Consider the following 13,490-nt stretch of genomic DNA (forward strand, 5'->3'; position numbering starts at 1 on the left):
TACAATTTGGAGGCTGGCACCCACGAAGCTAGGCTCCCATCCTTCCACAGAGACTGGAGAGGGGCCCCCTCTGCCCTAATATTTGCATTTCAAAGGGATGGCTCCCAGGTCCTTGAGAAAGACATTCCTGGATTGTAAAACTGGTAAGAGGCTTCTGAAAATATTTACATCTCAAAAGGGCAGAGGAAGGATTTTCAATTATAAGTTTTCTAAAGTAAAGCCTCTAAGAAAAGGGAGGTCAGGAAGAAATCTGAATTTCAGTTGAGCTGAGGGGCATGTGAAGCAGTCTAGGTCAGTGGTTTCACCTGTGAAAGTCCAGGTTGGTGCTTGAATTTCAGTGATGCAGAGATGGGACAGGATACATGAGGTAGGTCAGGACTAGTGGTCCAGGACCTCTGCCTTGGGGAGAGGTTTCTTCTTTTTCTTTGTTTTCAAATAAATCTATTTATTTATTTTTGGCTGTGTTGGGTCTTCGTTGCTGGGCGCGGGCTTTCTCTAGTTGCGGCCAGCAGTGGCTACTCTTCGTTGCAATGCACAGGCTTCTCACTGTGATGGTTTCTCTTTTTGCAGAGCATGAGCTCTAGATGCGCAGGCTTCAGTAGTTGTGGCACCCAGGCTCACTAGTTGTGGTTCGCGGGCTCAGTAGTTGTGGCATGCAGGCTTCAGTAGTTGTGGCTCGCAGCCTTCAGTAGTTGTGGCATGCAGGCTCAGCAGTTGTGGCTCACAGGCTCCAGAGCACAGGCTCAGTAGTTGTGGCGCACGGGCTTAGTTGCTCCACAGCATGTGGGATCTTCTCGGACGAGGGCTCGAACCCATGTCTCCTGCACTGGCAGGTGGCTTCTTAGGCACTGCACCACCAGGGAAGCCCCAGGGAGAGGTTTCTTCACAGAGCTTTTTTACCTATGTGGTCTGCAAAGAACAAGTCCATTTACCTCCTACTGGTTTTCACATTGTTTTTTTTCTCCCTGCTGTCATATACTCCCTGCACTAGTTATTGAACTATCTCCTCTCAGCTCCAAGCCCTCCCTTCTGTGCTCTGTTTGGTGATGCTGGGTCTGGGGTTCTGTGAGTCATATTTCTGCTTTGTCAGTGAGTTCCCAGTGTCGACTGAAAAAATATGCACAACCTAAAAGTTGAGAACTATTTTATTTGGTGGACAAAACCAAGGACTTAAGCCTGGGACACAGCCTCTCACCTAGCCCTGAGGGATTGCTCCAAAGAGGTAATGGAAGAGCCAGGATGTATGGGAATTTTTGCAACAAAAACCAGGTAGTTGGAACATCAAAATATTACTGTTAATTAAAGAAAACCAGACATCTCAAATTAATGACTTTAACACTTTTTTGGTTTTCTTTGCGCTTTTCTATGTATGGGAAGATACAAGAGTCTGGGCTCACTAAAATCATTCCTTTGATGTGCACCTCAGCTGTCTAAGGCCAGGATCCTGCTTTTCTCCATCCTGGATCCATCCCTTCAGGGTTCACCGTTGGCTGTGGCTGCAGTGGCCGAGGGCTTGATGGCTGCACCAGCCTTTGTTTACTGGTACGGCAGGCGATAGTTTTCATCCATGCCTGTAACTGGGAAGTATCTCTAATGGGGAGAGCTGCAGGGGGACCACAGCCTTGAGAAGGAGGAAGGGCCACCCTCATTCCAATCTCCTCCTAATGCTTCCTGACTGGTTCCCAGTCCCGTGAGCGGTCCACCACCAGTGCCTTCTCCCCTGGCAGTGCCAGGGGCACTGATTCACCCCTCACCCTCCAGCTCAGCAGAAACAAGAAGCATCTGTGCAGGGACTGTGCTGTCATCTTGGAAACTGGCTTTCATCTTTCTTATTATGTTCACTCCAAATCTCAGCTACAAAGCAGGGCAGTGTTTGTGAGATTCTGCCTCTTCCATGGTTTGTATAAATATGTAAACCATTCAATCAGATCTAAGGGTTAATTTGTCAACTGCAGGAAGAATGATATTCATTGAAAATGTGAATACGTCCAGGAGGTTGCTCCTCATGACCCCTTAGGAAACCGTGTGTTTTGACACTTCTAACTTCAGCCTAATACATTGTTTATTAAGCGAAGTTCATTATAGTGTCTTCATACACCAAAGAGATTTAAAATGAAGTATGCGAGTGCTGATAACATTTCTCACTTGGCCAGTCTCAACATATGCCAGTTTATTGTGCTAACAGCCCCTAGAGGGAGGGCATTTGCCATCAGTAAATAAGCCTCCAAGTAGAATATAGAGAAACTGCAAATACATCCTTCCAACATGTAGATCTTTGGTAGACAGCTTCTGACATCTCTCTCCCTCTCTAGTATCCTTGGAGATACTATTCTATTTTGATCAGTTGGTAGACATCTTAGCTTCTCTGTGTTTAAATACTTGGAATACTACATGTGAGTTAAAGTTTTAAAAAATATTGGTTTATATAAGATATATCCCCCTTCCTGTTATATCAAAATGTGTGGGCTCAAATATATTTCTGTGATCTGTTTTTGTTTCCAGTCTATCAAATTGAACTCCCAACTACGTTGCAGCACTATTCACAATAGCCAAGATGTGGAAACAACCTAAATGTCCATTGACGGGTGAATGGATAAAAAGTGATATATACATACAATGGAATATTATTCAGCCTTAACAAAATAGAAGGGTCATAGAAGAACCTTAGGACATTATGCTAAGAGAAATAAGCTAGTCACAGAAGGGCAAATACTGCATGATTCCGCTTATATGAGATATCTAAAAGAGTCAAACTCATAGAATTGAAGAATAGAAGGGTGGTTGCCAGGGGCTGAGGAAAGGGGGAAATGAGGTATTGCTAATTAACAGGTACAAAACTTCAGTTATGCAAGATGAATAAGTTCTAGAGACCTGCTTACAGGCCACATTTTGCCTATAAATAACAATACCATATTGCGCACCTAAAAACCTATCAAGTGGGTAGATCTTAGGTTAAGTGTTGTTAGCAAAATTGAAAAAGAAAAGAGTTTTGTCCTCTTTAAGAAATGGTTCCATATAACTTTCTAGAAATTTTTTTTTAATGTGAGACTTGATAATGATTTTCTGACATCTGAAAAGAACGATATGAGTTGAGAGTGAAGGAAGTTGAGAATGAAAATTACAGTTTTCTAGTCCTAAGACAGAATGGTTATTGGAGAGCATTCCCCTGTGAAGCATTTCTACACCGGTGCTAAACCAAGAGGAATGTGTATCAAATTTTAGAGCTAAAATGGGTGTGAAAGACTAACCCATGGCTTGGTAAGTTATGAAGACGCTCTTGGATGAAGTGACGATCTTGTGGTGGTGAAGCATCCATTGGACAGTGCCGTGTGCTGGAGCAATTCTCCAAAAAGGCAGGAAGAGTGAGAACCCTGAAGTCGGACAAACTGGATTTGAATCCTGGCCCTACCATTGGCAGCTGTAGGATCCCAGGCGAGTTGCCTAACTTCTTGGGTCACACGCTCCACATCTGCTAAGCAAGGGTGATGACACCTGCTGGATTTGGTGTGAGGATGAATAATAATATATGCAAAGCCCCTGGCACCATGTCTGATCCTAGGAGGTGCTTGATAAGTGGAGTTGGGTGGAGTAAAGAACTTGCTACCAAGAAATAGCTGCGAGGCTTCAAAATAGACACAGAAAATAACTTAACATTTATCCAAGAATCAACTAGTAAAGGAGAAGTCTGAAGGATAATTATATCAGGAGACCTAAGCAGAGGAAAACTTAACGAAATGAGTGTTACCTTTATGGACACAGAGTAAGAATTATTGATTTCAGACTAATAAAAAGTATAATATGACATCATCCAGAGAGTAAAAAGAAAACCCCATCAAACATCAAAAGGAGGAACAGCTTCGAATTTTTACATAAGGCAATCGAAAATCCAAATCGGAGAATGGGATGTAAAAATAAACCAAGGGCTGGACTCAAAATGGGTTTTCACAGTAAGGATTTGAATTTCTGCCTCCTTGCTAAGAACAGAGTGGGAATAAGGAATGAAATCCCTTTCCACACACCTATTAGCTTCTGTTTGCCTTTTCTTCCCAGATGTGTAGGATCATAATGAAGGCAGTTATTTTGGTTTTTTTTTTTTTGCGGTACACGGGCCTCTCACTGTTGTGGTCTCTCCCGTTGCGGAGCACAGGCTCCGGACGCACAGGCTCAGCGGCCATGGTTCACGGGCCCAGCCGCTCTGCGGCATGTGGGATCTTCCTGGACCGGGGCACAAACCCGTGTTCCCTGCATCGGCAGGCGGACCCTCAACCACTGTGCCACCAGGGAAGCCCAAGGCAGTTATTTTAGTTGTCTTACTGTATGCAATGCTATTCTTCTCTGTGCTATGAACCATATCATAGAACAGCTCATTCATTTAAGCGGTTTGCTTAACCCAATTATTCTATACTTAATCCTAAATCTTTTGAAAGGGCTAAGATTTTTTTCTGAGTGACATCTTCTGTGGTTTTCCAATGAGACAGAAACTTTATCATTTTAATTAAAGGGACAGACAACAAAATGGACTTTGTGAAACATCTACAACTCTATTGTTGCTTTTAAAAACATTTGACATTCATAATCTCATTCTATTATCACATCCTGTCCATTTCATACATAAGAGGTCAGAAAAGGAGATGTCACACAGATGAGTTCTATGACCTGAATTTCTGTTTAAATTCCATCTTGCCCCAAACTGATGCACTTCCTAGTCTTCTGTATTGAACCTGGTCTTAGGGTCTTCTTTGACTTTCTTTTTCTCCAAACACCACTGACTTCCTTTGTCCTCTCAGTTCCCAACCCCTAAAAAGGGTCCTGTCCTGTGTCCCTTTCATTACCGGCTCAGGTATTAATTAAGTTGCCAGCAGGAAAGAGCCACAAGGGGTTGTGACTCCAAGATAAATTTGCATTTTGGGTCAGAAGTTCTTGAAGATAAAAATATTCTTTAGTGTTTCCCATTCAAGATGGCCACTGAGTTCAGATGTTTATCTCTCTTCCCTGTTCAAATCCCATTCAAGTTATTATAAGGAAATACAAAAGGAATTTCTTGTGAGAGCCCCATCAGTAGATCAGAGATTTGGGGAGAATTTCTGAAGGGTGGGAAGAAGCTGGGACAACGCTGACAGGTAAACAAAGCAGAGGAACCTTCAGTGTGAATCAGCTGAGGGGAAATTACAGACAAGGAGGAAGCTGATCTCACTGGTAGGACTCCAGAAAGGCTCCAAGCAAGGAATCAGCAGGTGTGTACAGGTGAGTGGGTGGGGAGGCAATTCACATTGAAGTGTTGAACTTCTACCTGCAGAGCAGCTGTGCCATTGGTCTGCCTTGAACCTGTTGATGCCGTGATACAAGCATTTAGACCCAAGCACAAACCAGTGACATAGTTGCTAATGCTGCTGAACGCGCTCCTGGTCCTTGGGGCTCCTGGGATCGGTGTTGGTATCTCTCTGCAAACTCTCCTCATTTTGTCATTAAAAGTAAGGTTTCCCTGACTGCCTGATGCCCTGAAGTGGAGCCCTTACACCTGTATATGAAATAAATGATACAGAAGTGTTCATGTAACACAGAAAGCTCGCTGTCACTCTCTCTTTAAGGCAGGAATCAGCTGCAGGTGAAACCCACCGCAGTTACCGGTGCTAACTAATCAAATCATTTGTTCATACAGGCGAATAGATAACCAAGGATCACCGCACATTTGTTTATCTTGGTTTCTTTGTGGTGATGTTATTTTACTTAAAGAGAAAAATTAACTGCAGAGGAAATGGATCTCTTGACGGATACTATGGGAAAAATAGTTTTAATGCTTTCATTGCCTAAATTTGCTTTGAGGCAATATTGCATTCAACACAAAGAACGCCCTGTGAAGAAGCGTAAAGCTCTTATACTTTAAGAAGATGATCGCTGAGATGAGCAGTTCAGTGCAAGGGGTGAAAGAAAATGTTACGGAACATTCCCAAGCATAGAGCCAGAAGGCAGTGAGGTGGACCAGGGTGTGATAGAGAAGTAGATGAAGCCTGGAAGAAGCAAAGTATGGGATCTATCACAAAAGAGAGATGAGAAAAAACAGAGGAGGGGAAATAAGAAAAGACAGAGCAAGATTTCCCCGAGTTAAAAAAAAGATTGAATCCTTCCGTTGAAAGGGTCCATGAATACTAACCAATATGAATGGAAAAAATCCAATAGCGAGACATAGCCTCATTAAAATGTAAGCAACCAGGTATAAGGGAAAATTTCTAAAACTTCAGAGAGAACAAAACCAAGCAGCAACAGTTCTTCCACAAAGAATGGGAATATGACGTATTAGTATTAGACTTCTCATCGCCAGCACTGTAGTGAGAAAACAATAGACAAATACTTTTAAGCTGGAGGGAGATGATTTAAGATACAAAATTTTTCACCAGTCAAAATGGCAAGTGATGAGGCAAAATAAGTGCATTTCAAGTCACAGAAAGTCTCAGAAAAATTTTTCTTGTGCCCTCCTCCTGGACACACAAAAAATTACCAAGAATGCGTTCCAGTGAAATGCAAGTAATTCACATAATAGTGACTCCAGCTCAGTGCAGGAGGGTGACTTCCCAGGATTCAGGGGGCCGGTGGTCCTGGAGGACGTGGAATCCACACTGGAGTTTGAAGACCCAGGGCTCCGAGGGGGTTGAGGAGTGAAGCAAGGAGGAGGGTTAAGAAGTTGGTAATTTATAGACGTGTGACATCATGTGCTCTGTACTTAGAAACTCCAGGAAAACTATACAGCTTTCTAAGGAAGTCACACCCTCGGTGAAGCAAACTTAAATGTGACCAGATTTGGGGCAGTCATGAGAGAAAGAAAAGAAAATTTACTTGATCTAGATTCTTGGAACCGTTTATTTTGTGTGGCACTCTTTTAATAGCACAAATTACATTTCATTCTCTGTAGAATGAAATACATATATATACTTATTTATTTATACCACATCTCCTTTATCCATTCAGCTGTCGATGGACATTTAGGTTGTTTCCATGTCTTGGCTATTGTGAAGAGTGCTGCTACGAACACAGGGGTGCGTGTATCCTTTCGAATTAGAGTTTTCTCAGGAGCAGGATTGCTGGATCCTATGGTAGCTCTATTTTTAGTTTTCTGAGGACCCTCCATACCGTTCTCCATAGTGGCTGCACCAACTTAACATTCCCACCAACAGTGTAGGAGGGTTCCCTTTTCTCCACACCCTCTCCAGCATTTTTTTATTTATAGAGTTTTTGATGCTAGCCATTCTGACCAGTGCGAGGTGGTACCTCATCGTAGTTTTGATCTGCTTTTCTCTAATAATTAGTGATGTTGAGCGTCTTTTCATGTGCCTATTGGCCATCTGTATTTATTCTTTGGAGAAATGTCTCTTTAGGTCTACATGCTATTCTATATGTTCAGTTACTCATCTTTACACTTTAATTATATATATTAAATATATATATATATATATTTGGTGGAAAAAAGAAGGAGGGGAAGCCAAAAGAAACCATAGAGGTATCAAGTTCCTTATTTTATAAAATAGAGAATCCAGAGGTAATAAAGTTGAGAGATGCACAAACAGAGATTTAAGTACTTTTAAGCTATAGAGTAATCAGCAGTAGAACTGAAACTTATAATATGATAAAAATTAGGGGAAAGAGCAAGGGGGTGATGTAGAGCAAATGAAAAAGAAAGCGAGCTAATATCTCAGTGGGGGGTCAGGAGACATTATTTAAAATGCATCCATCAGAGATATATGACAAACACATACTGAGAGACTGTAGGCTTAGCTCCAAGCAGGACCACAGGCCTGGAGGCACCAGCGAGGCAGGGCGGGTGGGACCACATGCACAGGTGATGACTGTCTCATGCCTTGGTGCTGAGTCAGATCACAGAACTTAAAAATTTTCCCAGGGCAGAGAAGGGCAAGAATGGTCGAAGTCGAATTGTAATTCACAGCGTTTCAGAAAAAAGGGAGCTCACCATGAAGTTAATTTAATTGTAGAAAATAAAGAAATTTGGTCTTTTTCAGACAAGCACTCCCGCGCAATTGTTTCTGTGGCGCAAACACACATCGCGACATCCCCGATGCAAGGCTTGCCTTCCGGTGCTTTCCCCGATGCAAGGCTTGCCTTCCGGTGCTTTCCCCGATGCAAGGCTTGCCTTCCGGTGCTTTCCTTCACTGTTATCGATGTTTCGTGGCTTTGGACTTATCTTTCCTTTGAGATGACCATCAGAGAGTGTTCAGAGGCCATCATTACACTTTGTTAGGCCACGTGGGTTTCATAATTTCCCAGTTAGATGTTTTTTAGTCACAGTTTAAAATGTCCTCACAATGCGCAAATCCACCTTTCCCTAATGGATTTTACTCTTCTGCAGGCGAAATGCATTCTCTCTGGTAACAAATGAAGATGGAGTGGCGAGGCTTGCTGTGAAGGGAACACGAGCCATCACCAGGGCAGGAAAGGTCAGTCGTGGGTTGCCATGGAAGTTGCGGCAACGGCTGCACCACCGAAGGCTATTTCAAAGAAATGGTTGTAAAACGTGACCAAAGCCCCTGCAAGCCAGAGTGCATCACAGATTGGCACAAACGTTTATGGAGGTCAGATTACATGTCATCTTATTTCCAGAGCAAACCTCTCTTTATTCCACACGTGTGGAACCAAGATCCGTTTTCCTCACCTGATCCTTCACCAGGTGCCTTGCCCCACCTGCGTGTGTGTGCACACAGCATTACAGTTAACTTCTCTGGCCACTAATCTTTTCAGGCCAAAGGTTTGGATACCTGTTTGAGGCCAAGATAGAGAAAAAGAGGCTGAGTTGGAAAACCTTGTGACCTGGAGGGAGAGAATGGGCTCCAGAGGAAGGGCATTAGGTGACCCAATGACCAGTGTTCAATGGCTTCACACTGGCAAAGGCTGGACCCTGCTGGGTTTTGTCTCATGAGCTGTTAAAGTTGTGTCTAAGTATTCTCTCTCTTTTTGCCCCCGCTTCCAACCTCCCATTCTTTCCCGAGCTTTCTAGGATTCCAGGACAAATGAATGCCATATATTGGGAATATGAGTAACAAGACGAAACACTCACAGTAATCACTGCTTAATTGTGTTGAGTTGTATTCGGGACCGAGACGTCTCGCAGTGTGGCCCGTATTGCTGGGTATCCTTTCGGGGAACTGTCGGGACACTTGATTGCAGGAGAGCTGATGAGTGACACGTCCTTCCCACAGCAGTGGTGGCGGCCCCAACTCTCTGTCTTAGCTCCCCTCTGCACTCAAACAAGTCAGAAGCAATCATCTCCTCTGCACCTGATAAGCAAATGCAAACACTGCCATGGTGTGATGTTGATAGGACAAGAGGTGAAGGCGGCTAATATAATACAGACGTACCATTCGGATATAATAAGCCATTTAGAACAATAGTGGATGAAGATTTTCTGTCTTTCCCTGGATCTGTCTTCTTTTCCACAAGGGAGGGACTAGGTAGTTCGTGAGGAGAGTGCCGTGCAATTGCTTTATAGAGGCTAAGCCTCTCTGCTACTCCTGCTGTTTTCCCTATGTGGATGATGAGAATCTTTGGTGCTGGAGAGCGGCTACTGGACCTGTTAGTTTCACGTACATTTCATAGTGTTCTTAGGTCTTGAGAGCCCATCTAGCAACATTCACCTAAGTGGCTTGGTTTCCTAAGATGAGAGCTGAGAGTCAGCTAAGATCACTGAAGCCTTTTGATAGACTTGTCCTAATATTAAAAAGTAAAAGGGCATTATGGATTTGAAAAGCAGAAACCAGCCGCTTGGAATCTGACCTTGAATGTAATTCAGGTGTTAAGTGGAAATAATACTATTTATAAGTAAACTATTCTTTTCCTCAAGGTTGTAGGACCAAAGTTAGGGTGAAGCTTGAAAATGCACGAGGGTATTTTTGAAATAAGGAAACCAAATGGGGAAAAAAGAAACACTGGAGGGAATAAAATCTGTGATGGCGTTTCCCTCTAATGTTTGCATTTATCCAATAAGCATTTGCTAATGTTGGATCTACACCAAGCAGGCAATGCTTTAGAGAAAAGGGGTAAGGGAAAAGATAGTTCGTGTTTCCATTGCAGTAGTAACTGTTAATTCAATCTTTTGTGCTAGATGCGTCCTTGCCCTCATTTCTGGCAACTGATCGCCCAGCGTGTTGAGTGGGGAGGGTATATCTCTTAGCCCCATAGTCCTTGGGCTTGACCACTTGCTTTGGCCAATGGAATTTTAGTGAACTTGATGTGACCAATGATCTTGAAGGTGCTTGTGTGGTTTGGCTTGGTCTCTTGCGCTGCTGGGGTCCGTCATGAGAAGGATGTGCCCTGCATAGCTGCTGGTCCAAAGAGAATGTGGAGACAAGTAGAAGAGAACTGAACTTGAATCAAAGACTAAAGCCAACCTCAGCTGACTCACAGCCCAACACAGGGCTGCTCCAGGTGGTTGGCGGTCTCATGAGGAATGAAAAAGTACAAATGCAAAAGCTCTAAGCAGCTGACTTTTGCAATGGTTTGTTACACAGCTTTAGTGCAGCTAATATAATTTTTAAAGTTAAATGAAAATTAATTGAATGGTGGGTATAATATAAAAAAGATAAAGTTTTTGGACCAGTTTCTAGGTGATGCACTATTTGTCTTAATGAACAACAACAGTAACTTTAGTTTTGAAACTATTTAAAAGCCTGCTCTAGCTGAAAAAAAATCATATAGGGAGAAAAACAACTCTCCGAAGAGGCAAGTTTCTCCAGCCCAAGAAATAGGACGACCAGCTTTAGTTAACTCTCCTTGGAATTCTCATGTGTTTTACCAAGTATTTTCCTTGGCTGTCACAGTCATTACCCATTTCTTGCTCCCTTGCCAGCTCTTGGGGTGATACCTGCCACTGTTGCCATTGCCAAGTCAGCACCTGAGCCACGAATGCTCGCTGGCTGTGCTACTGCCATAATTGGAACGGAGGCTGCCAGCGCCAGTGGTCAAGGGGCTCGTGTCTAACCAGAGGGCACTGTCTCTTGTCATTGCCAAAGCTGCTGGAGCCAATTCGGCAGACATCGCGCCTCTTCCGATTCTCACTCGAGTGTTTATGGCAACCATCGCATCCCAGGATTTGTTCATGTCAGTCAGGGCCGGGATAAATAATCCTAGAGGCAGGCACTGCATTGTAGTTGGATTCCTCTTCTCAATCTCTGGCACGGCCTGCTCTTTGCAAACTCTACTTGAGAATTTTGACTTTCTTCTCGAGATGAGTTCTTTGCTAGGACTCTCCTTAGTACTTGTGTTAACTATTGCTCTGGTAGGCTGCTTCACCAGCCTCTAGTCATCCCTTAGGGACGCTGGAGTCACCCCAAGCTGGAGTCCCAGCCACATTGGGATTTGCACACATCTTGTTTTTCTGTCGTGGAAGGTAACACTAGAATTGGCTGATGGAGATTTGATGGCCTGGAATAATCAATATTAAAACAAGGAAGAGATAGAAGAGCTATGGGAGAGATATTGGATGACCTAATGTATTCTGAACCAGCTCAGGGAATCAAAGACACTTCCTTAGCAGGAAATTCCTGCTTTGAATCCCAAGGACATATGGGATATACTGTAGACCTGGATGGTTCTGAGAGTGAGGGTCAATACCGAGATGACCCGAGTTTTGCAAAACTCTAAATATCTGTGACCTAGAATGGAAACAAGGTCACAGATTGTGGCAGGACAGTGACCTCAAGGGACAGTGCTAGGAGATGAAGCCATAAAATGAATGAGAGAAGAATGACCTTGGCAGAGACTGAATGCTTGGAATTACTGCTTTTTATGCTTCTGGTACGTAGTTTAATGAGATGGTGTCTAAGGATCCTTGTACCTCTAAACTTTCTATGATTCTATCTAGACATTTAATGGAAAATTTCAGTTGCTTTCCTAATGCAGCTGCTGCATGTCTGCTATTTTAATGGGCTTGCTTTATATCCTGAATATCCGGAGGAGGTGGAGATAAATCAGCCTGAGTTCCATCTACTCCTTCGATCGAGGGAGAAAAAAATGTCTCATAGTATTGGAAGAGAGAGGCTGGAAGGTTTTCTTGCCTGTGGGAAAAGAGATGATGGGCTGAAATAACTAATGAGCAGAAACAGTTTTTGTGTCGCTCCAAAACGATGTGCAGGAGGGGGGACGTGGAAAGCCCTGGGAGTCCTACGTGTCTAGGAGGGTGATAAGGTTCGGACTCTTGAGCTTGGCACATTTTGGCTATATTTATAATCCCTATCAAATCGCCCTCATTTCGCTGAATTCCAACTTTTATTTCACTCACAGAACTCCTCCTCCTACTATTTTTGTAGAGTAAAGCTGATTATAAAAACTTTATTCTTCACCGTTTGGCTTAATTCCTTGTGTTAAAGATGACGGTAAAAACGCATCAGTTCAGACCTGCTGCTTTAAATCCCTTTTTGGAAGCAAGTGTGTTCCTTCCTTCTTCAGCATCCTCTAATTCGTGGTCCATAGACCACGGAGATAGATTGAGGGTTATCTTTATTCCTTTGGAAAAGGAGCGTATTGTAAACCAGTTAATACTCAAATTGAGAACGCAAAGACAATGCTTAGTCTTTTTAAGAGACTAAATTAAGAAGTTCACTTTAAATCTTTTAAGCTCTCCCTTTGGTGCATGAAAAATGCTCACGCATTATTTTAAAAAACAACGACAAACCTCTTATCTCCTTCCAAAAGCATGTTAAAAGAACCATCTGAGTCATAACTGGCATTGATGTTGGGTTACCTTACTCTACATGGTAGAGAGTAATAACACTACCTCTCCTTTAAAATAGTGCATGATTTTTTTTTTTTTTTTGTCACTTGGAATGAGACTTGTCCTTCAGCCCTCAATCAATGAGCCAGTATTTACCGAGATGAAATTCTGCACCAGATGCACCCTCCAGGAGAACACAGGGAGGTGGGAGGGGGCCCGTCTGTCCTGAAGCAGATTGAAACAGGGTGGAGGAAATTGAGCCTCATTTTTTTTTTAAAAACATCTTTATTGGGGTATAATTGCTTTACAATGGTGTGTTAGTTTCTGCTTTATAACAAAGTGAATCAGTTATACATATACATATGTTCCCATATCTCTTTCCTCTTGCGTCTCCCTCCCTCCCATCCTCCCTATCCCACCCCTCCAGGCGGTCACAAAGCACCGAACCTCATTCTTGTTTACATGTGAAAGGTGGCCATCCCCATGAGACAGGAAAGAGAAAATCGTGCTCTGGGTGCCACCCTCCTTAGGAGGAATGAGGATTGTAAATAACAGTTAATTCCCTCCCAGTCCAGTAAATAAACAAGTTCAAATCATGTGGTTTCCAGCCCAGGGCTCTTCCATCTGCCCTGAGGTCTGTGAGATTGATCTGGGATCATTACTCAGGGGTCCTGGCCTCCTTCCCTCCTCCAGGGCCTGCCCACTCTTTTTCTCTGGTCTCCCGTTGTTTCTAGCTCTCTGTGCTTCATGTTATGTGCTGATTTGTTCTCAGTGGAAA

At 43.2% G+C, this 13,490-nt stretch overlaps 1 long non-coding RNA gene across 1 annotated transcript in view; it reads left to right on the forward strand.

The window, feature by feature from the left end:
* Positions 1 to 13,490, forward strand: part of LOC112395789 (uncharacterized) — an 82,722-nt gene that overhangs the window by 54,214 nt on the left and 15,018 nt on the right. The window contains exon 2 of the long non-coding RNA XR_003002449.1: positions 8,357 to 8,444. This is a non-coding gene — a long non-coding RNA (uncharacterized LOC112395789). The remainder of the gene's footprint in view (positions 1 to 8,356; positions 8,445 to 13,490) is intronic.

Source organism: Neophocaena asiaeorientalis, unplaced genomic scaffold (genome assembly GCF_003031525.2).
Source record: "Neophocaena asiaeorientalis asiaeorientalis breed wild unplaced genomic scaffold, Neophocaena_asiaeorientalis_V1.1 scaffold145, whole genome shotgun sequence".
In the NCBI taxonomy this organism is placed as follows: Eukaryota; Metazoa; Chordata; class Mammalia; order Artiodactyla; family Phocoenidae; genus Neophocaena; species Neophocaena asiaeorientalis.